This window comes from Protopterus annectens, chromosome 4.part1 (genome assembly GCF_019279795.1).
Source record: "Protopterus annectens isolate FY-2018-M chromosome 4.part1, PAN1.0, whole genome shotgun sequence".
NCBI classification, from domain to species: Eukaryota; Metazoa; Chordata; order Ceratodontiformes; family Protopteridae; genus Protopterus; species Protopterus annectens.
Window position 1 is genome coordinate 106,896,365 of NC_056734.1, and position 22,610 is coordinate 106,918,974.

Sequence of the window (22,610 nt, forward strand, 5' to 3'; positions counted from 1 at the left end):
GGAGGCGAGTGCCTTGGCCAGGGTCCAGAAACCCAGTGGTGACAGGTGAAGGTCATTTCTGGCAAAGTAAGGAGGCCTTTTGACCATGTCATCCCAGGCAGACAGATACTGGATCCCCTTGGAATGACACCAGAAACTAAGCCAATTGCTGAAGTCAATCATTTGTGTTGGTATTGTGGTATCATTCTTGGTGAAGTTAGGATGCTGCTTAGGGCTAGGGTCATACCTGCCTGCAACACATACTCTGAGAGTTCAATCATGTCTCTGTTTATATAGTCCAGGGAGGTATGTCTCAAGTCATTCACACCAGCATGGACAATGACAGAGTCGTACTTGTACTTGTTGTGGAGACACTAAGTGCGTAGGTGATGTGGCAGATTCTGGCACCAGACAGACAACTGACCGTGCCCTTCTCTTGTCGAGCCTGGTGAGGGGACATAGGTGTGTCTCACAACTGAGTCACCAATGACTAGTATGTTTGGTTTATTATTATGTCTTGTGGGCTGTGATTGTTTATTGTTTTGCCTTATGGGCTGTCTTTGTGAGACACTGGTGTGTTGTCTGCTGTGTGTGATGTGTTTGGTGTTCTATGTAGAATGTTTGTGAGTTTGTTTTGGAGGTCTCTGCTGTTTAGGTAAGTTTTTATTGAGGACCTTTGCATAGGGGTGTGTGTGTCTTGTGCTTGGCTATGTGATGTGAGTGGTATGGTGTTTGTGCTGGCAATCTCATCTTTGTCAGGAGTACTGACTGCGGCATGAGAGAGCATGGACTCCAGGTTACTGGTGTACATGCATTTCTCGCAGGTGGAAGAATTATGTACTAGGAGAAGAGGATTGTCAGTAAACATGAGACAGTTGCTCTACTGTCTCAGTATACCCATGTCACCCAGGCTGGCAGGAGAAACTGGTGGGAATTGTCCAGACATAGTGTTCCGAATGCTTGGGCGGACTTATGGAGAGAGAATTTTGATAAAAGTTTGTCCACAAGAGTGTAGACCACAAGAACCTTCTTAAATGTAATGTAACTGGCCGGAAACACAATTGCTAAAACCAAAGCTAAGATGCTTAGAATAACAGATACATTTAATTGGGCTAATGACAAGCAGTAATAAATGCAGCAGAATAAAAGCACTTGAACACTTCTTAAGAGCATACAGCAAAAATAAAGTAATAAAGTATGAAGAACACAGTTACAGTAAAAGCAGCTGAATAAAGTGTAAAAACATTTTTTTTATTATTTATTTTTTTTAAGGTGGAGAGGGAGGAAACAGAAGATAGTTCAAGACCAGAGAACCAAGGGGGTTGGCCCTCCCAAATGCTGTCCCCCTACTCAGCACACTGAGCTAATGAGAGAGGATAGGGAGGAGTGCCCAAAGTCAAAGAAGCAAGGGGGTACTCCTACCCGAATGATCTCACTGCACTAGGTTGAGTAATCAAATGAGACTGGACTGGGAGGAGTGACCAAAACCAGACCCACAGCAGGGGCGGGCAACTCCAAAGCCACCAAGCCTAAGACTACAACAACACTTGAGAAGGAGGGTGGGAAAAACAAACAGTGCGGATAAAGGGCAGAAACAATAAAGCAAATGTATAAATACAGTAGTGTGCAAATCAAGTTGCAAAAAGTGTACGTATCAGTTTTGGTATATCAGATGGTAATAGAATCCAACACAGCCATGAGTTTTAGCTCTGTTATATCAGCTCTGCACAAATTCATAGAAGTGAAGTCTGTACTAGAAGTGCAAAACAGAAAATACATCTCAGGCAATAGCTAACACTTAAGATAGGCTGGCTCAGCAACCCCCACCTGAAACTAGCTACAGGGCTACCCTGAGAAACAAACAGTGCAGACAACAAAGGACAGAAACAATAAAGCAAATATCTAAATACAGTACAGTGCAAATTGAGTTGCAAAAAAGTATACTAATCAGTTTTGGTATATCAGATGGTAATAGAATCCATCCAGGAATTTTAGCTATATCAGCTCACACAAATTCACAGAAATGAAGTCTGTACTGAAGTGCAACACAGAAAATACATTTGCTATAGGGATACATGAAGTGCATTCCTTCCTGCAGGCCTGGAACTTTTATCAGTTAAAAGCAGTCAATTCATTTGATGTCCATTGTGTGAATGAAGAGTGCATGAGTCTGTCATTAATTGCTGGCTTCACAATACTGACAATTCAGTGCTACACACCAGTGGATTTGAACCCAGGACTGTGTGTGTGGCAAAAATGTACTGTTTATGAGACATTTAACAGACTGAGCTACTGAGTCACTGATGCAGCACATGTATTTTCAAGACATATGTGCACACCTACAGGCTGTGACATGTTCTACATCCATCAGTATGTGAAGGGCTTTATTTGGATGTATTTCTGAACTAGAGTCCCAGTTGCACATGTATTTTGCCATTAATGCCTTAGCAGGTGTCTTTCTATATGTTGCTGATAAAAGGGCACATGTACCTGCTATCAGAGGCCTCACTTACATCCAGTATTATGTCTTTGGCTTTGTAGTCGTGTATTATTGCACCAGAGTCTCAAGAAGACTCCCATGTTTTCCATTTAATTTTATTCAAGTTTGCACAGGGCAGCGAGCCGTGCAGCTATGCTGAAATGTGCTTAATGACTATAACTGCCTGTTATGGACTCGAACCCAGCACCTACTACACATAAGGCTGTAATTATACTCATGTAGCAAGTTGGATATTATAAAAACTGGTATACCTTCACATATACTACAAGGCTACCTGTTAGCATTGTTAAGCATCGGTCCACGCTGCTCAAACATGTTTAAACACACCTAAAAATAAATAATTATTTACATCTATTTTTAGATGCCTGGTAGATGTCTGTTATGTATGTATAAGTTGTGCTCAGCTCTGCTGCACTCTGCACCTCACAAACAGCAATTTAAAAAAAAAGAAAAAAATATAAAAAAATGTAATTATGATAATCAATTACATCCGGTTTCTAATTTTAGATGTCTGGCAGGCGTCAGCTGTCTGTATGTGAGCACAGTTTAGCATTGCTGCGCTCTGCACCGCACAAACATGAAGAAAAAAAAAAAAAAAATAGATCATAAAAATGACATATTACACATTTAACACACTTCACAACATTACAACAGTGGTAAGGAGCATTACAGGGAGCCTCACACTCATCTTCGGCCACGAGTAGCCGCTACACCTCTCCCTACACTGATTCAATATCCCCGTACCTTGGCTCTCCCTCAGCAGCATGCCATCATTAATGTGCATGGTGTGCTGCTGAAGGGGAACCGTGGCCGTGTACACAGATACGTTCTGTGTAGGCTCTACATGGTGCCTGTATGGATTTTATTAAATCCTGAGGAATGTATTGTACTCTGGAAAGGACTTTTACCAGCGGATGTGCTAAAATTTACAGTACTAAATCCATTCCTCTCTCTCTCTTTAAGGAATTGCATGCTAGCCCACTTTATAGAGAGTAAGTAAGACCTGTTGTGCAGCTTTTCATGATATGGATATGTATTTTAACAGAACATTTAGTCATTTAAGTTACAGGGGTATGCCTTTTATTTTGGACTTTGACATAAAACATATTTGTTCTGGAATTCATAACATTTTTGGCAAAAATAGGTATTTTGCTAATTCCATATTTAGAATATATGAAAGTACAAAAAGTAAAAACGCACATTAATGAAATTTAATGTAATCTCATAACTTTAGAAGGTGCAAATATGTTTTTAGGAATTTCAACTTACTCTGCTGAAAGAACCAGAAGATGAAATACAGCAGCCTTTGAGAAGTTTCACTATAAAAGGTGATTTCGCATTGTGTAATCATTTCACTGCTGTTTAAAATGGCACCTTTTGTGATAGAATTGTGCAGTGACAGTGCAGCAGTGTATGAAATGGTACTATGTAGGTGTCATTTTGAAAATGTTAACCCAGATTGCTGAAAGATAATAGAGTTATGAGCAAGCATTCTGTAAATTAAACAGATTGATATGTTTTGCATGTTTCAATACATTTGGACAAAACTTTCATAACCCACATCTTACAGATCAGTAACCTCAAGTATGGCATGACTATAGTACAGTTTGCCCAGAAGATGATTAAAGTGTTGCTGTATGAAATAATGTATTGAGATTTGTACTGTACAATGACAGTGTCTGACATCATGATACCAGGACCATAGGACGACAGATGGAAAATATGATCTGAGAGTGTTAAGAAATGTCCAGTCTCTTGTTTGTTACCAGGGATGGACTGCAACAGGTAAAGGTGTTTATGTCATTCACAAGTTAGCTGCTGAGAAATATAGCTGTTTTTCATGGAGGAAAGTGATTATGCAACTCCAGGTGATAAGTAAGTGTTGGAGTTTTGGCTGAAGGTTTTCTAGTGACAGAAGAAGGTGATGTGGAGAATGATACAAGACCATTCATTTGAATGGTAACAAGATTAGGATTACTTTATGACAAAGAATGGTATGCCAGTATCAATAGTGAATTTGTGATCACTGTTGAGCAAGGACACTCCACTTCTATTGTGAAGGTATCTGGAGATAGAACATTGCAGATTGCAATGGATGACATTTTTTTAATTGTTTAAAATGCTCACCTGGTGGATTCTTACTCTTTCTAAGGGATTAGTTTCTGATGCTGAAGCATTGGATATCTCCAGTGTCATTGAAATGGGGGTCCATGCTAAGCAGGGCAGGAAACATCTCTGGCTTCCTGGGAAGACACACACACACACACACACACACACACACACACACACACACACACACACACACACACACACACACACACACACACACACACACATTTTCTTGCAATTTTTATTGAATGGTTTGTCTGTGTGACCTTTTTTACCCTTTGGGTTGGATGTTAGGATATTTTGCAGGCACCTTTATCTTTGGGCATAAGCTAGGGTTAAAGACCCTGTGTTTCTGAAGTATAGCCAAAGTATCCACTTATGCTGTGCTGATGAGGTCATTAAAAAGGCTGAAACATGCAAGCCCACAGCTATTGGGTTTGACTTTATTGGCCTGAATGTAACCATAAAGATTTAAAAAGCAAAAAAGTAATAGACATTCAGAAGCTATGTAGCTTAAACACTTGATGCCCATAAGGGGTCATTTGCATATATCCCATGGCCCTCCATTATAGGAGGCTTAAGGTATCTCACTATGATGACTCTAATATGGCTGGGTTTTTCTTGCAGTGTTTACTGACTGGTTTGTCTCTGTGAACGTTCTTTTCTTTGGTTTGTATGTTAGTTGGGATATTTTGGAGGCACCCTAAACTTTATGGGCATAAGATGGGTTTAAAGACACAGTGTCTCTGAAGTATAGCCAAACTATCCACATATTCTATGCTGCCAACGTTATTAAAAGGGCCAAGACATGCATAGCCTACATACATATATATATATATATATATATATATATATATATATAATATATATATGTAAGTATAATATATATATATATATATATATATATATATATATATATATATATATATATAGGTTCATAGGTTCATAGGTAGGTACTAGGCTATCAGCCCTAGGGCCCATACAAGCCCAGCCAAAAAATGTACCCTGGCTTTCGCCACCCAAGAAAATTATTTTCCTGTGCCCCTGTCGAGCAGAGCCACAGAAGTGATCCCGGGGTGAATTTCCCATTTCCCATCCAATCATCAAGATTTTTCTTGAAGAGTGCTAATGAGGAGCTCTGTTTGACATAGATAGGTAGTCTGTTCCAGAGTATGGGAAGTCTCTGGGACAGGAATCTATCCCTCTAGCATGTTCTGTTTATTGTGGTGACAAGGCTAAGGTCCCTAGAGCGTGTAGCTCGGAGGGATTGGGATTTCTTTAAGTGGAGCAAGTCCAACAGCTCTGGGTTTGACATAGCTTTGTATGTTAGGCAGAGATCGCCCCTGAGTAGGCGATATGCGATGGAGTAAAGCTGTAGTTTTTTGAGACGGTCTGCATAGGGCATATGTTTGAGGCCAGTAATCCTCTTTGTGAGGTATTTCTGTGGTCTTTCCAGTTGTTGTAGATGTCTTGTGAGGTACATACCAAAAGGGCGTTGTACTCTATAATGGGTCTAATGAGTGATGAGTAGAGGGGAACAATGACCTCTTTTTTTCTGGATGAGAATCCTTTTGTGATGAGATAAGCCACGTAGAAGGATTTCCTGACCACTGTGGTGATGTGATTATCAAAGGAGAGACTACTGTCCACCTGTGTCCCAAGGTCTCTTATCACATTTTCGGCATTAAGTAGACTACCAGCTATGTGGTAGTTCATGGGTACAGAGTTTTTACCAAAGGGGATGACAATACTCTTTTTGGCATTGAGCTTTGGGCCATGGCTTTGACACCAGGTATCTGTCTCATTGAGGCCCTTTTGTAGTTTGTCCACATCGTTAGGAGTTTCGATTATGGCTCCTAGTTTGCAGTCATCTGCAAACTTTGTTAGCCAAAGACCTTCTGTGTTGGCCTGCACTTCAGAGAAGTAGATACCAAACAGGAGAGGACCCAGGACTGAACCCTGTGGTACTCCACTTGTCACTGGTCTGATGTCGGATTTGGAATCCACTACTTTCACAGTGTGGGTTCTGTCCGTGAGCCAGTTGGCAACCCATCTTGTGACATAGGGATTTATACCTAGTTTAGTGAGCTTATCTATAATTCCAGAGTGGGGAATGGTGTCGAAAGCCTTGGCGAGATCTAGATAAGCTGTGTGAACCATTTTACCCTCATCTATGGCTTTGGTGACTGCTTCAAAGAAGTCAATCAGGTTTAGGAGACTTAAAACAACCACAAATTTTTAGATTTAGATTTTAGATTAGTACTATGCTAATTGCCCTTGTGAGCCATTTTAAGCCTAGCCAATTATCCCTTGTGAGATTCAACCCCTGCACTTTGTGTTTGTAAGGCAAACACCTTAACCATTAGATCACCCTCATATATATATATATATGTGTGTGTGTGTGTGTGTGTGTGTGTGTGTGTGTGTGTATATATATATATATATATATATATATATATATATATATATATATATATATATATATATATATATATATATATATATATATATATATATATATATATATATATATATATATATATATATATATATATATATATATATATATATATATATATATATATATATATATATATATATATATATATATATATATATATATATATATATATATATATAATAGTAGTAATGCTGGCACACACAGATACACACACACACACACACACACACACACACACACACACACACACACACACACACAAATGGACACACGCACATACACACATATATACACAGAAACAGACACATACTCACGCCTACCTCTGCACACACTGATCTCACCTTCATACACATACAAACATCACTGTAGCAATCTGACACTCGCAAATACACATACTTTTGACAAAACATCATGCACACACACTCACATACTGTATTTATCCACACACACACACACACACACACACACACACACACACACACACACACACACACACACACACACACACACACACTTTCCATCAAAGACCTCTCAATGCCACCCTCACATTCATAGCCACCTTCTAAATATTCTGCACCATAAAAAACAAAAAAGAACAGAAATCAGTTAGCTTCATGGCATAGTGGAATGGAGTCTGTGACCCAGGCAGCTGGGGTTTGTTTAGTAGCTTAACACTGGTGGAACCAAAGAGGGATAAGGAATGAGTGAAGGAGTTATGCCCATTCACCTGTCTCGGGGGTCAGGGATGAGGTATGTTACTGTCATGCTGCCAGTGTGTACTGGAAAACTCTGCAGCATGTGATGCTGTTCAGTCATGCAGTTCCTAATATTGTCCAACTGCTCTGTAGGTTCTGTTGCCACTGAAGGTACTTAAATTCATTCTTTCCAGTACTGACGCTGCGATGATGCAGTGTATGAGAGATGCTATAGTCCTGTGCCATCCTTCTGATGAGATGTTAAACAGGGTTTCCCTTTGCTTGAGTTGTGATAACTCAGGAGGCTGTAAAATATTTCACTGCACTTACCAAAAAGAGTAGAAGTTCCCAAGCATCCCGGCCAAATTTCTTCACGTTGGTGAGAATACCACCTCATGTCTCCCCTGAAAAAAGGTCCATAGTCTAGTAGGACTAAAGTGATCAACAAAGCTCCCAGAGCTTCACTTAAAAAATTGTGATGTAATATTTTAAACAAACGTATATGTATTTGGAAGTTGTTTACTTAAACTGGATGCATAGCACAAATTCAGATTTCCTTTCATGGTCCATGAAAGCATTTCAATCTGAATAAGGAAAAATGGCACTTGCCATGCTTGGGAAAGATCATGAAAAAAAAAAAGAAAGAAATGTGGATTGAAATTATTATAAAGTATATGAGGCTGGGTTTGCTAGAGTGTAGATCCTGCTCTTTGTCTTGCTGCAGGTCAGGAATATTAAGACACAGGTCAATTAATGCAGAAGTTCATTCTGATGATGTACCAAAGCAGTATATGTTACATAAAGCATCATAAAATATTTTTGCATCTTTACCTTAGATTCAGCAAGTGCATTTGTACACATTTTAATCTTTGTGTGCATATATTATTTTCTTTCAGACTTTATTTTTAACACCTTATGCAATTATAAAAGAAAAAACAAACCATTAGAAATATTTTTCCTTTTCATGCATTGTAAATATATGGTTTCTTTCTTAACAATTATGCAATTTAACATTATTTAGATAACTCAAGTCCTGCCTTCTCTGAAATTTCACTCCTCCTCTCAACATTATTATGCATGCACAGTAACCACAGATTCCATTTATTTCTAAGTAGTTTGCTGCTTACCTTTCTTAATGATGTCACCACCAGTGCTTTATCTCCTTTACAACATTCAATAATTCTGTTATAATTGGTTTGGATTTTAGTTTCCGTTTTCAGTAACTGTTTTTTTTGGCAGCCAGCAGTATAAAACTTAGTAGGGCCTTATTATTATTAGGCACTTTGGTTTCTGCATTGCAACTAAAAGAATAATTTCTCTATTTACAATAATTTGCTCCTCTGGAATTTTTGCCAAAGTACCTTGTAGAGAATTTTTAAAATCTACCTTCTCATTATGTTACTAGAAAAACATGCTCCCAGGTACCTCAAGTACCCCTCTCTTTCCCATCACACCTCCAAAAAGTATTGTCGACCTGTGGAAAAATTCTCTGAAGCCTACTTAGGGTATAAAAATACCTACGAAAACACTTCCTTGCTTAAATCTTAACTCTTCTGCACTTTGTTGCATACTTGGGAGCCATAGAAATATCCTCCCATTGCTCCTTTGTATGCTGCTTTTTCTTTCTTATTTACCAGTTTTTTTCTTACTTCCACTGTTTGATGCTTATACTATCGTGCATTACTTTATATATCTTGCTAAGTATCCATTTCTCAATCGCAACTTATGTTGTAGACATTACTACCAACTCAACCAGAGCTAGTCCTTCATTTAACACTCCCTTGTCCCTTTCTGTTTGCTTATGCTCTGTTTTCAATACCTGATGGGGAAGGCAGTCTCCAACGCACAATACAAACCTCTCTGCTTGGCCTCATCCCACTCAGTGACTTTTCCATATACCATGTTCCCAATACTTTGGTTCCTTTGCTAATTTTCTCCATTAAATTCCTACTCCCTTTTGCCTATTTTATATGCCCCTACTTGCATTCATCTCTATTAGTAAAATCTCCTTTCTCCATTCCTGTGTTGACGTAGGAGTCAAATAGTTTCTACTACTTTTTAAATATGATATTTTGTATTTTTTATTGTTCTTCTTCAGAGTCTGCAACCATTTCTTTCCACTTTAATTTGTAGTATTCTGCTTGTGTTACATATAAGAGCCATAACTTTGTAGCTGTATAGTATCCCTTCACATCTGGTAATTGCAAACCCACCTTATTCTGTGAGGAGAAACTTCTTATCCCACTTAACTCTTGCCCTCTTTCCCTCTCAAATAAATTCCTTCAATTTTTAATTAATTATAGTCTACAGCTTCTCCTCTGGTTGATAACATATGCTCAACATGTATATAATATTAATAATACTAGAAGCATTTTCACTACTTGTACCTTACTAACCATATTTTTGTGTTATCTTTTTTTTAGATTATTCCCACATACCTTAGCTGCCATACTAGTAGTATCCTTTTTGATCCATTCACCCAAATATTTCATCTTATTAAATCCCCATAAATATGAGTATTGCTGAACCAGTTTATGTGTGGGTGCATTGTTTCCAGCTATGGCCCTTGTTTTATCTTCGTTTATTTACCAAACAAAACTACTGTTTCAAAATGTTCTACTACACTGAAATGTACTTTTTTTTCTGGATTTATCAACTATAAAATAATATCATCTGCAAATAAAGTTATTTTTCTTGAGTACCATACCAGTTATACTCTTGGATTTTTGAATTGCTTATTTTCTTTGCTAATTGGCATTAAGTATAACAAAAGGGAAAGAGGATAACCTTGTCTGATTCTTCTCTTCAAAAATGAAGAACCCTTCCACCTTGATTCATGCCTCTGAACCTCCACATATCTTCCTAATTAACCCCAAAATTCTATTAGGAAACAAAAATGATGTTATTGCCGTAATCATAAAAGCACAGCTAAATCTGTTGAATGCATTTTTTGCATAAAAAATAGAACTAGAGGGTCATCTAGTATTCTTCTGGATCATTACCATTCTGTTAATGTTGCCAAATATTTGCCTCCCCTCCACAAAACCACACTGGTCCATATCTACCAATTTTGTCAACACCTTAGTCATTCTGTCATCTAGTATGGACTTAAATGCTTTATAACCTTGGTTCAAAATTGAAATTGGCCTTATGAAGTTGGGTTTGAAGGGTCATTGCCCCAAGATACTGGTACTGCCTTGCCCTTTAAAATATTGTTAAACAAAAGATTCCAGATCTTTATCACTTTTTTCCCTTCTAACTTCCACTGTGAAGACTTCCCTGTTGATTGATTATGTATCACTGGATTTTTACCTCATCCCCCTCCTATCTTAGATATTAATACTTGAGCTTCATCTTCTTCTAACTTTGGCATATTTATGTCTTCCATAAACATTTCCATTTAGTCTTTTCTTGGTTTCCCCATTCATTGCTATATACACATTTTCTTGGAATTTCTAAAATATATCTAATACCGCTAGTTATTGTTCTAGTCCTAAGCTCTCTATGTTTGGCAAATCCTTGTCTATTTTCTGTTGCCTAAGTCATCATGCTGATAATTTTTTATAACAACTGCAGAACATAAAAAACTATCAGCCTTCCTAAACTCATGCATCTTATTCAGATGCTGTCTTATTTCTCTCATTTATACCATCTTTTTAAATTCCATTTGCATTTTATCCCTCTGAATAAATTTGTATCTTCCCTATCAACTTTTGAATAATTTCCACTGAACATTCCTTAAATTCCACTCTTTTAATAAGAAAGTAGGAAAGTACCAGTGTCTCATTTTCACTTGATTTTCCTGCATGGTTGTTTTAGTGTTTATTGGTGTATGATCTGAAATAGTCATTGGGTGTGTTTCAAGGCTTTCAATTAAAAACCCACGCTCCTGTGAAATATAATTTTTCCAATCTAACCCAGTCATTGTACCTTAGAGGATAATGGGTCTACTTTAGGACCTTGAAAGCTTAATAGCTCGAATGCATATGGATCAAACCATATGCATCAAACTATTAAACGATCGACATCCAAAAAATAAATAAATACACAAAAAACAGAATGTAAACTAGTGTAGGCAGGGGGGCAAGCCCCCCTGCACCCCCCACACCCTCGCTACTTAAATATACCAACTCCGAGATTGCACTACATTGAAGTAAATGGAAATCTCCACCTACGGAGATTTCTGTTTACATTTTCGATGTTTTGCGCTTTTGGTGTACTCGTGTCAAGAATATCATATTCGATATTCTCGGACTTTGAGCACATAAATTAGACCCGAGGATAATATGTATACATATATATATATATATATATATATATATATATATATATATATATATATATATATATATATATATATATATATATATATATATATTTCTGTCTGGTTTCCTGCTAGTAATTTCACATTTTCCATTCAAATTATTCTCAAATATGTTTTCAGAAATGTACCCCCTTCTAGAATCCCTTATTACATCTTTACTATTGTGTATCAGCTTATAGTCTCCACTCATGGACAATATTCCCTGAAAGACTCTAATTGCCTCTTCCATAATTCTCTTAAGCTCCTTAATAGTAGTTCATGTGGAATATAAAGACATGCCAATGCATTCATTCTTCCTTGCCAGTAACTCTTTATTACTATATTATTCTCCTTCCCTGTTAAGAACTCTTTTTTTACCACAAGTCTGCCATTGTTGCCTTTCTTCTCCTCCACTATCATTATTGGAGCCCCTCTCACAATAAAATTTATTATCCCATATTTTCCTTTGTCCCTGATATTCTTCTGATAACCATTCTGAAATCTTTTCATTGACAAATTCACATGCTCATTTCTGTATACATGTGCCTCCTGTAACATTACTATTAATATCCTACAGTTCCTATTGACATTCAGCACTCTTTGCTTCTTGTCCATACTTACAATGACATTTACATTCCATGATATTATTGATTAGGTAGTTATTCTGATGCGATGCTTTTACTTTCACATATTCTGTATTGACAGTTTTTTAAAATATAAATTTCCAACTTGTTTCTTATATGCATGCATTAATGTTTGTTTGGCTGATCTTACATGCAATTGCAATGTCTCTTCCCTGATTGGACCCATGTCACATTTCCCAGAGTTTTTATTTCAACAAAAATTCTCAAGAAACAAACAAAAAAGCTATGTGTATTTTTGGTTTTAACCTAAACCCCCTTTAACTCACTGCAAACACACACAACAATACAACCTTTTTAAAAAGGGAAGTTATTCATCCAGATGCCTAAGATAGATAACTATACCCAATGGGCTTTACCCATTCAAGCAGCCCTGTTTCTTTCTACACCCATGCCATTCTTTCCTGTGTAATGAATAACTGCAGATGTATGTTATGCACTCTGCTCATTGCTGACACTCCTGTGAGCATCTTTACAGCACATCAATGATAAGTCAGTGAATGCTCACGTCAAAGGTGCAATTGTGTTTCAGCATGGACTGGACTATGTGCAGAGACATGTACAATCATCAGATAATGTATACAAATATTGCCAGAAGGTGTGAACTTTTATGAATAAGGAATGGCTGTGGAAATGTAACATACAGCAAACACAGTTTAATGTAGTGTTACTGAATAATATATGCTTACCACGGTGTATACATTAATGTTAAATTGGTGTTCAATGTAGTCAGAAAAGGAGGACTGCCCATAGATATGAATACCTTTATATGACCCCCATGGCATCAGCATTGCCAACACATGGCACACAATAACATATCATTCCAGTGAGACAGCATGACAACTGTCATCCAAGACACATGGGCAATGACATGTTCTGTTGCACATACATGATATGGCAATACACAAATTTTTACCATGCCACTGTAGTAGTGTTGGTCTATGGACATCATGTGTTGTCCATCAGTTTTCTTCAGTAAAATGCATTTACACGGTAATTGTTACAGAATTAGCTGCAGGTTAACTGCCACAATACATGGACAGCTGAACGTGGGAGGAAAGTTCCACATAACTAAACATAATTAAATGTCATATGATGATATCTGCATAGTATGTTTGCACAAGTAACAGATAAGTATGGCAGCTACATGTTATGCATGCACAAGAGTGCATATATAGTCCAATCAATTATATGTCAAACAGCATGTTGGAAGCATAACACAATTGGAGCACAGAGACAATACTTACAGACCTGACAGACTGCCTTGTTAGGGATGAACATTGTGAATGATGTCTCAAGCTATATCCCTGAATGAGTCATGCATATGCCATATCATGTCTTGGAAAAATTCCCCACCATGTCTCTCATCTGTGTTCGAAACACATCAGTTACAACCTCCTGGATCTCCCCCCAATAATTGTCTGTCCATTGTTCCTGGAGTCATCTCCTTTGGGGTACAGCGGCATGATGGCTCATGCAGATGTGGGTCCAGCTGTCTCACTGTCATCCTCATTATCATCATGGTTGTCATTATCTGGGAACTCTGGCTGTGGCCTGGTATGTCCTCATCATCTACATTTGGTTGGCGATTGTCCATGGGTCCCACAGTCTGTCAATATGAATCACAACACAGAACAGAAATTACATATGCATACCTGATACTACTTGTCTGCATAACATAATGGCTGTGATGGCACAGTGGTGTGACAACAGTTTTGTTGTCTCACAACAAGAGGTTCTCCAGTTCAATTCTCAGCTGGGGTGCTTTCTATTTGGAGTCTGCATGTCCTCCCTGCGTTTGTGTGGGTTTCCTTCAGTTTCCTTCCACATTTCAAAGACATGCGTCTGGAGTGTTTTTCCATGGGCCTCCGCTGAAAATTGGATTCATTCCAAGTCAGACTTTCCCGGTAAACAAATGTTAAATAAATAACCACTGTGACACAATGAACAGACAGAGAAGAGTCCTCATGGAATGTTAAAATACATTATGATCATAGTCCAGTGTACCACCATATGCAATGTATCTCAGTAGTCAAAATCATAACAATAAAAAGCAAATGTCTATCACTCTGCACATTCCCATGAAGATCATAGCTTACCCTAAAATTAAACTGATGTGAGGATCTGCAATCTAACATATAACATATATAACTACATTTACACACAACTTTAATAAAAAAATGTACCTTTGTCAACACTTGTTAATAGAGATTGTGGTACAGTGAGGATTGGGAAATTTACCCTTTTCCTCATTGAAGTGTGATCTCGGAGTTGGTATATATATATATATATATATATATATATATATATATATATATATATATATATATAAAATTTGCAGGGGATTTAAGGGAGCATCCCCCACATGGGGGTACAGGGGGCTTACCCCTCCCTGCAAAAACATTGAGAAATATATATTTGTGTGTTAAATTATGTATTTAAATGTAGTACTTGATTTTTTTTGTGTGTCCACGATGGGTCTACTTTAATTAAACGAAAGTGGAATCCATCGAATATGAATCCGTCAACACATAAACAGCGAAATGCTATAACGGCAAACACGCAAAACCGTGAAATTTAAACATCGAAACCACAATAGTCGGCCAACCCCACCATCCGTAACATACTACCTATGCAAACACAACAAAAAACACATGCATACACTAACCAAAACCCTACTACTAACCCTAAATTAAAGCACCAAAACCCCACTTGTAACCCTATACTAAACCCTACACACACAACTATCTATGCACTACCCTTAACCCCTCCCTAACCCTAAGGTCCGTAACTAACGCACACTTACCCTACAGAACTATACCCACACAAAGTAAATATTCCACACACATACACTTAACAAAACCCTACACTAAACCTTACATACATTACCTATCTATGCACTTACCTTAACCCGCACCCTAACCCTAACGTCCGTAACTATCGCACACTTACCTTACAGAGCTATACCGCAGACGGGCCAACTGTGCCAATTCGACATTTCTGTTTTTGCTATTTAGTGCATTCAACATTTCTGCGTTTTGCTGTTTACGTGTCAATGGATTTGTATTCGACATATTCCGCTTTCGTTTAATTAAAGTAGACCCATCCACGATCTCCATTTAGATGTTCCAGCTGGTATTTGACATCCGCAGTTGTGTTTCATTGTTTGTGGTTTCAGAAATGTAAACCTTTACTATTTTGACTTTCTGATCTTTTTGCCTCGATCATTTCAATGTCAGTTATGTGTTTATTCAATGTACTGAAAGTAAAATCGCATCCTTAGCCATGGATAATCATAAGGTGTTCTGTAACTATATCCAAAGTCTAAAATGGAGTGCCCAGCTATGTACCAAACCGGTTGCAGAAGGGATCACTCTTACTATACTGGAAGTTATCACCAACTTGCTAATTCACAGATTCAGTGCAAACTTCACCCCCCCAATCCCCACCTACCATATCCCAAAGCATACCTGACTCCAGCCCTCTGCCTAGTATCTCTAGAGAATAGGACATCTCTGCACTCATCAAGGCCAAAAACACGGCCTCAGTAAGATCAGATAATATCCGAGGTTGTTTACTAAACAATCTAAAACAAGACCTTGTAGATCCACTTGGCATTCTGTTTAATCATAGCTTAAGAACTGGTTACATTCCTGCAGAATGGAGAACAGCAACAGTAATCCCCTGCACAAATGGGGGCCATCAACTGACCCTTGGAACTACAGACCCATAAGTCTAACCATCCTCATCTGCAAGGCCATGGAAAGAATGATCATGGACCTTCTCAACAAGGACATAAGTGACCTCCAAACACTGGACCCAACCCAGTTTGGCTTCATTAAGGGTAGATTATGCTTATTAAACCTGGTGGACTTCTATGAAAATGTCACCAAAGCCATGGACAAAAGTAAGACAGTGCACAGGATGTATTTTGCCTTAGCCAAGGCTGTTGACACAATTCCCCACTCTGGCATCATTGATAAACTCTCCCAGATATGGATTAACCCTTACATTACTAGAATGGGTAGCTATCTGGCTCACTGACAGAACACACTCTTCAAAACTGGTGAATCCACCTCCACCAGTAGACCCATAACCAGTGGAGTACCACAGGGGTATGTGCTGGTCCCCTTACTGTTTGGCATCTATTTCTCAGAAGTCCAGGCCAAAATAGATGGCCTTTGGCTCACCAAGTTCACTAACAATTGCAAACTGGGACCAATCATTGAGTCCCCCAGTGATGTCAACATATTACAAGAAGGTAATAATAATGTAAAATCTACTTCTAACACTGATATTTCTGATGACTGATAATTCAGATATTTCTCTCTCTCATGTCCCAACACTTGGACCAAAAAGTCTTTACAATCCCAGACTACATAACTCGATACAAATGTTCATGAAAGTATGTGAGAGGGGTTTCAGAAAGTTATGTTATTCCAATTCATGTAACAAATGGCATAATATTTCTGTACCTGAAAGAAAAGCACTATCTGATTTAACTCATGACAAAAGCTTACTTATAATGCGTGCTGATAAGGGGACAGGTATAGTGTTAATGGAACAAAATGTGTACAGAGATAAGATAGAACACACACTGGAAGGTAATGTGTTTTACCAACTAGTTGATGTTAATACAGTCGATAAGCATTTTAATGCTATTGATAAATCTCTCAAACAGAGGCTGATAATGCTATTTCTATGGATGAATATTTATTTATGTCTGTTACTTTACTAAGCTTGGATAGACTTTTTTGGAATTCCCAAAATTCATAAAGATCAAATTAACCCTCCATTCCGACACATCATCTCTAATAAGAAGACGAAAATGGAAAAAATAGCAGAATATCTAGATGCAGTGTTCAACCCTCTTGCACAGGCCACAGCTTTTTATCTAAGAGATTCTTGGGCCTTCTTGGATGAGTTATATATGAAGAACAAAGACGTTTTGTACTCACCATAACGTTCCATGTGAGTTGTTCTATCTCACCTTCATTCTTCAGTGATGGGTTCGGAGCCGACCCTCAGCTCTGACATGGCCGTTTAGCAAAGCTCAGAGATTACCAGCAGCTCGAGATCAAGCCCCTTATCCCATGATGCACTGCTGGAATTACCTCAGCTCTTGTTTGCTGCGTGTACCATATCCTAGTAAGAGGACTAATCTCCCCAGACAGGAAGAAACATTGAATAGCCAGGATGAAGTCAGTCTCCAGGTTAACTGTCAACCAGGTGGTGGAAGGAGGGAGGGACTTGAGAATGAAGGCGAGATAGAACAACTCACATGGAACATTATGGTGAGTACATAACTTCTTTATGTGAAGTTGTTCTATCTCGCTGATGGGTAGCGCCCCTAGCACCCTAAATCCTGGGGGCTCACGGGAGTACATTTTTCAGGACTGTAGAACCAAAGGAAGCCCTGTCCCTGCAGGCCTTGTCCACTTTGTAATGAGTGATAAAAGTGTGAGGCTTAGACCAAGTGGCTGCAGCACAGATATTATCAAGGGGTAACTTGGCTTGAAAGGCCGAAGAAGTAGAGACTGCTCTGGTTGAATGCGCCTTTACTTTATGCAACAAAGACCTATTAGCAGATGAGTAAGTGTAGGTGATACAATCTGAAAGCCACTTAGAAAGGGTTGTTTTAGCCACTGGTCTACCTTTTCTGGCTTCAGAGAATGAAACAAAAAGCTGGTCTGACTTTTGGAAGTCTTTTGTTCTGTCCAGATAATATCTAAGCTGTCTTTGAACATCAAGTTTGTGCATCATGTATTCTAAATTGTTGTTATGGGTCAGGAAAAAAACGGGCAACTCAATAACTTGATTGATGTTTGTCTCAGAACATACTTTAGGCAAAAAGGAAGGGTTAGTCCTAAGGGATACTCTGTCAGGATGAAAAATCATATAGGGGGGGCTTGATAGATAATGTCTGAAGCTCTGACACTCTGCGGGCAGAAGTAATGGCCACTAGAAAAATAGTTTTCCATGACAGAAACTTTAGCTCACTAGATGATGCTGGTTCGAAGGGAGGAAGAATAATACAGGATAGCATGAAATTCAAGCTCCAGGGAGAATAAGGAGTCTTCATTGGAAGGTACCTTTGCGGAAGGCCATGGATAACTGGTGTTGCATAATATTTAGTCCATCAATACCTAGATGAAAGTTAGATATCACTGCTAACCGGACCCTAACTGCAGCAGCTGCCGCTCCTTTGTGAAAAATCCTGGTCAAGAATTCTAGCATGGATGACAATGGAGCTTGGTAAGGATCAAGGTTCTGGTTAGAAGCCCAAATGGAAAATCTCTTCCACTTACTATGATACAATTTTCTGGTGGAAGGTTTATGGGAAGCCAACAAAATTTGTCTTGTGTCATATGAAAGATTATGAAGCCTGGCTATACGGGGAACTGGAGCAGCCAAGCGGTTAGCTTCAGTGACTGCAAGGAAGGATGAAGGTCCCCTGACGGATGTGTCAGAAGGTCTGGAACTGGGTCCAGAATCCATGGATCCTCCAAGAGATGATGGTAAAGAAATGGAAACCAAATCTGCCAAGGCCAATGAGGGGCTATAAGAATGACAGTCCTTCCCAGTGACTTTGCTTTCTGTAAAAATCTGGGTATCAACGGAATTGGGGAAAATGCATAGAGGAGACCCGGAGGCCAATCGTGTACGAGTGCATCCCTCAGGGGTTCTCCCGGAAGGGGTATCAGGGCAAAGTAGCTTCTGCATTTGGTGTTGATGTGGCTGGCAAAAAGATTGCAGCAAGGCTTGCCCCATTTGCAGAAAATCCTGTCCGCAATTTCCTGTTTGAGGGACCACTTGTGTGGCAACAAAGTTACTCTGCTCAGCTTGTCCGCTATCACGTTGGATCTCCCCGGGATGTGCATTGCCAACAGAAAGCAATGGGATGACACAGCCCACTGCCAAACTCTAAGGGTTTCTCAGCAAAGGGGGTATGACTTGGTCCCGCCCTGTTTGTTCAAATACCAGACCACTGATATGTTGTCTGTCTAATTGGCTATTGTCCCTAGAGGAAGAGAGTCCTGAAAGTACTGCAATGCCAGAAGTACTGCTCTCATCTCTAAGACATTGATATGCAAATATGACTCTTGATCCGTCCATGTGCCTTGGGCAGTCTTTCCCTGAAAATGCCCCCCAACCTATCAGGTAAGCGTCCGTGGTCACAGTGGCTACTGGAGGGGGGAGTACAAAGGTAAGTCCTATTGTGACATGTAGAGACGTCAACCACCACTGAAGATCTCTCTTGCAAGAGTTTGTAAACAGAATCATATGGTTCATTGGCAATTCCTGGTAAGACCACTGAGTGAACAAGAGCCATTAAAGAATCCGCATATGCATCCTCGCCAATGGAATGGCTAAAATTGCTGCTGCCATTAAACCTAGTACTCTCAAGACCTCTGCGGCTGGAGCTCTGTTCTTTGACACTAATGAAGTGATGTGTTGGTGAAGAATTGATACCCTTTTGACTGGAAAATGTAGAGTGGTGGTTGAAGTGTCAAACTCTGCCCCTATAAAGACGATATGCTATGATGGCGACAAGGCAGACTTTTCGAAGTTGACCATAATGCCTAAGTGGTTGCAGAGTGTCAGAGTGGATTCTGTTGCCTGAATCAGTTGATGCCCGGTTGTGGAGGTAAGGAGCCAATCGTCTAAGTACAGAAACACCTGGAATCCTAGACGCGTCAGGTGAGCCGTGATCACTGCCATACATTTGGTAAACACTCTGGCGGCTGTAGTGAGACCAAAGGGCAGGGCTCGAAACTGGTAGTGACTGGATCCAGCCAGTAACGTAGATGATCTCTGGATGGTCTGGCCATTTTTATGTGGTAGTACGCATCCTTGAGATTGATAGAGCACATCCAATTGTCCTTCCCTAAAAAGGGAAGTATGGACTGAAGCGTGACCATCCAAAACTTCTCTTTTTTCGCAAATTGGTTCAGTCTGCTGAGGTCCAAAATGGGTCTCCAGTCCCCTGTTTTCTTTGGAACCAAAAAGAATCTTGAGTAAGTTCCAAATCCTGTTTGGTTTGCTGGGACTGGCTGGATGACTCTTTTTTTCTAGCAACTTGCGGACATCTGTGGTTGCTTGTTCCCTGTAACTGGGTGGAACATCCAGGATTCTCTTGACGGGAATGGGTGGAGCAGAGAACGGTATGAAATACCCTCTGGAAATGATGCTTTGTACCCATCTGTCATTTGTAATATCTAGCCAGGCTTCTGGGTACAAAGATAAGTGACCCCGACCGCCTCCAGAGCAGGACAGTCAGGCCTCCTCTCTGGAGTGCTGGTAGGGTTGGCCAGAGAAGTGATTTCTGTCACCCTGGTGTTGCAGACCCCCTCTGCCGTGAGGGCGGCATCTTCCATTATTATCCCCTCCTTTGCCCCTGGAGGGAGGTTCTCCACGTGTGTCCTGAAAGGCTCCTTGGGCTTTCCAGAACCACATCTTCCCTCCCCTTTGGCCTTTGGGATAAGGCTGAGTAGGGGTGGAAAAACAGACTCCAACGGCAGACAGAGTTTTTCCCTCCTGTTCACACCTGGTCAATGTTTCCTTTGCCTTTGGCCCAAACAAGGATGAGCTGTCAAACAGGGTGTTTACGAATAAAGATTTGAAAGGCTCCACAAAGGAAAAGAGGCACATCCAGGCATGCCTGCAAAGAGCAATCCCTGTACTTGCAGCCCTACTCGAACCATCAGCTGCATATGATATGAGACGCATGGAAGAGTTCACAATGGAATTAAGGGTAACAAGCTGGGCAGAAACTTTGTCAGAGACACCTGCAGCTACAGTACCCTGAAGAGAATCCCCCAGCTCCTTAAGGAGATCTCTTTGCAGTCTGTTGAAATGGGTCAGATAGTTCAGTGATTGAAGAGTGAAAGTCGCTGAACTGAACATGCGTTTCCCATATCTATCCATGATCCTGTACTCTCTGTTAGGAGGATGGATAGATGCAGAAGTTTCCAACAATTCCTTCTTTGTGGCTGCCACCACCACCATGGCATCAACAGGAACTCCTTTAGACAGAAAGGATTTATCCACGGGGGCAGAAATAAATTTATTACTCCTCCGAGGGACAGGCTCCATGGACTCCGGCGACTCCCATGCCCTACGAGAGACCAATTGCATAAGCTCATCGTAGGGTGGAGACACCCAGGAGGTGGAAGGTTGAGATCCAAAAGCCTTCAGAAGAACCGACTCATCCTCAGTAGGGATTTTGGACTGCCAATCACCCCTCTGCCTAAGGATCTCAAGTATCTCCGCAAAGGAGATGTCCTCAGAGGGGGATCGAGGGGACCCTTCTGACTCATCCAAGTCGGTGTCAGATGTCAAGGACTCCTGTGGGGAGTCCAAGTACCTCCTCTTGGACAGTCTCTTTCTGGGAACTTTCTCAGCGGGAACTTCTGGGGAAGTCTCAGAAGAGCAGGGGGTGCCCAGTGGGGCTACCTGAAGCCCTGGGTCTCTACCCTTGGGGTGACCGATGGTAGCAGAAGCGGACACAAGCACTTTGAGGGAAGAAGAGGCCTAACCTGGTGATGAGGAAGTCTTTGGAGACAACACTCACCTCATGGCTTTGAAAGCATCACGGCTCCAATGAGAAGGAGTCAATGGACCTGAAGGGACTGTGATTCCCCTCCCACACTGATGCCGTGAGCTCTGAGCCCGAGGTAGGAGCCGAGCTCACCCGAGCCGAAGCCCTGAGAGGAAGAGTCGGCACTGACAAGTCAGTGCAACTATCCTCCCCGGATCCGACAGGGGAGCGTTGACTCCTAGAGTCCCTGGTCGGCACCGAGGACGTCCAAGCATATGGAGCCGGTGACACTGGAACAGCCGTTGGCTCCAAGGGTTCTACATTCATCAAGTCAGCCTCCTCTGGCTCCGAAGGACCAGTATGGCTCAGAGGAGGAGTAGT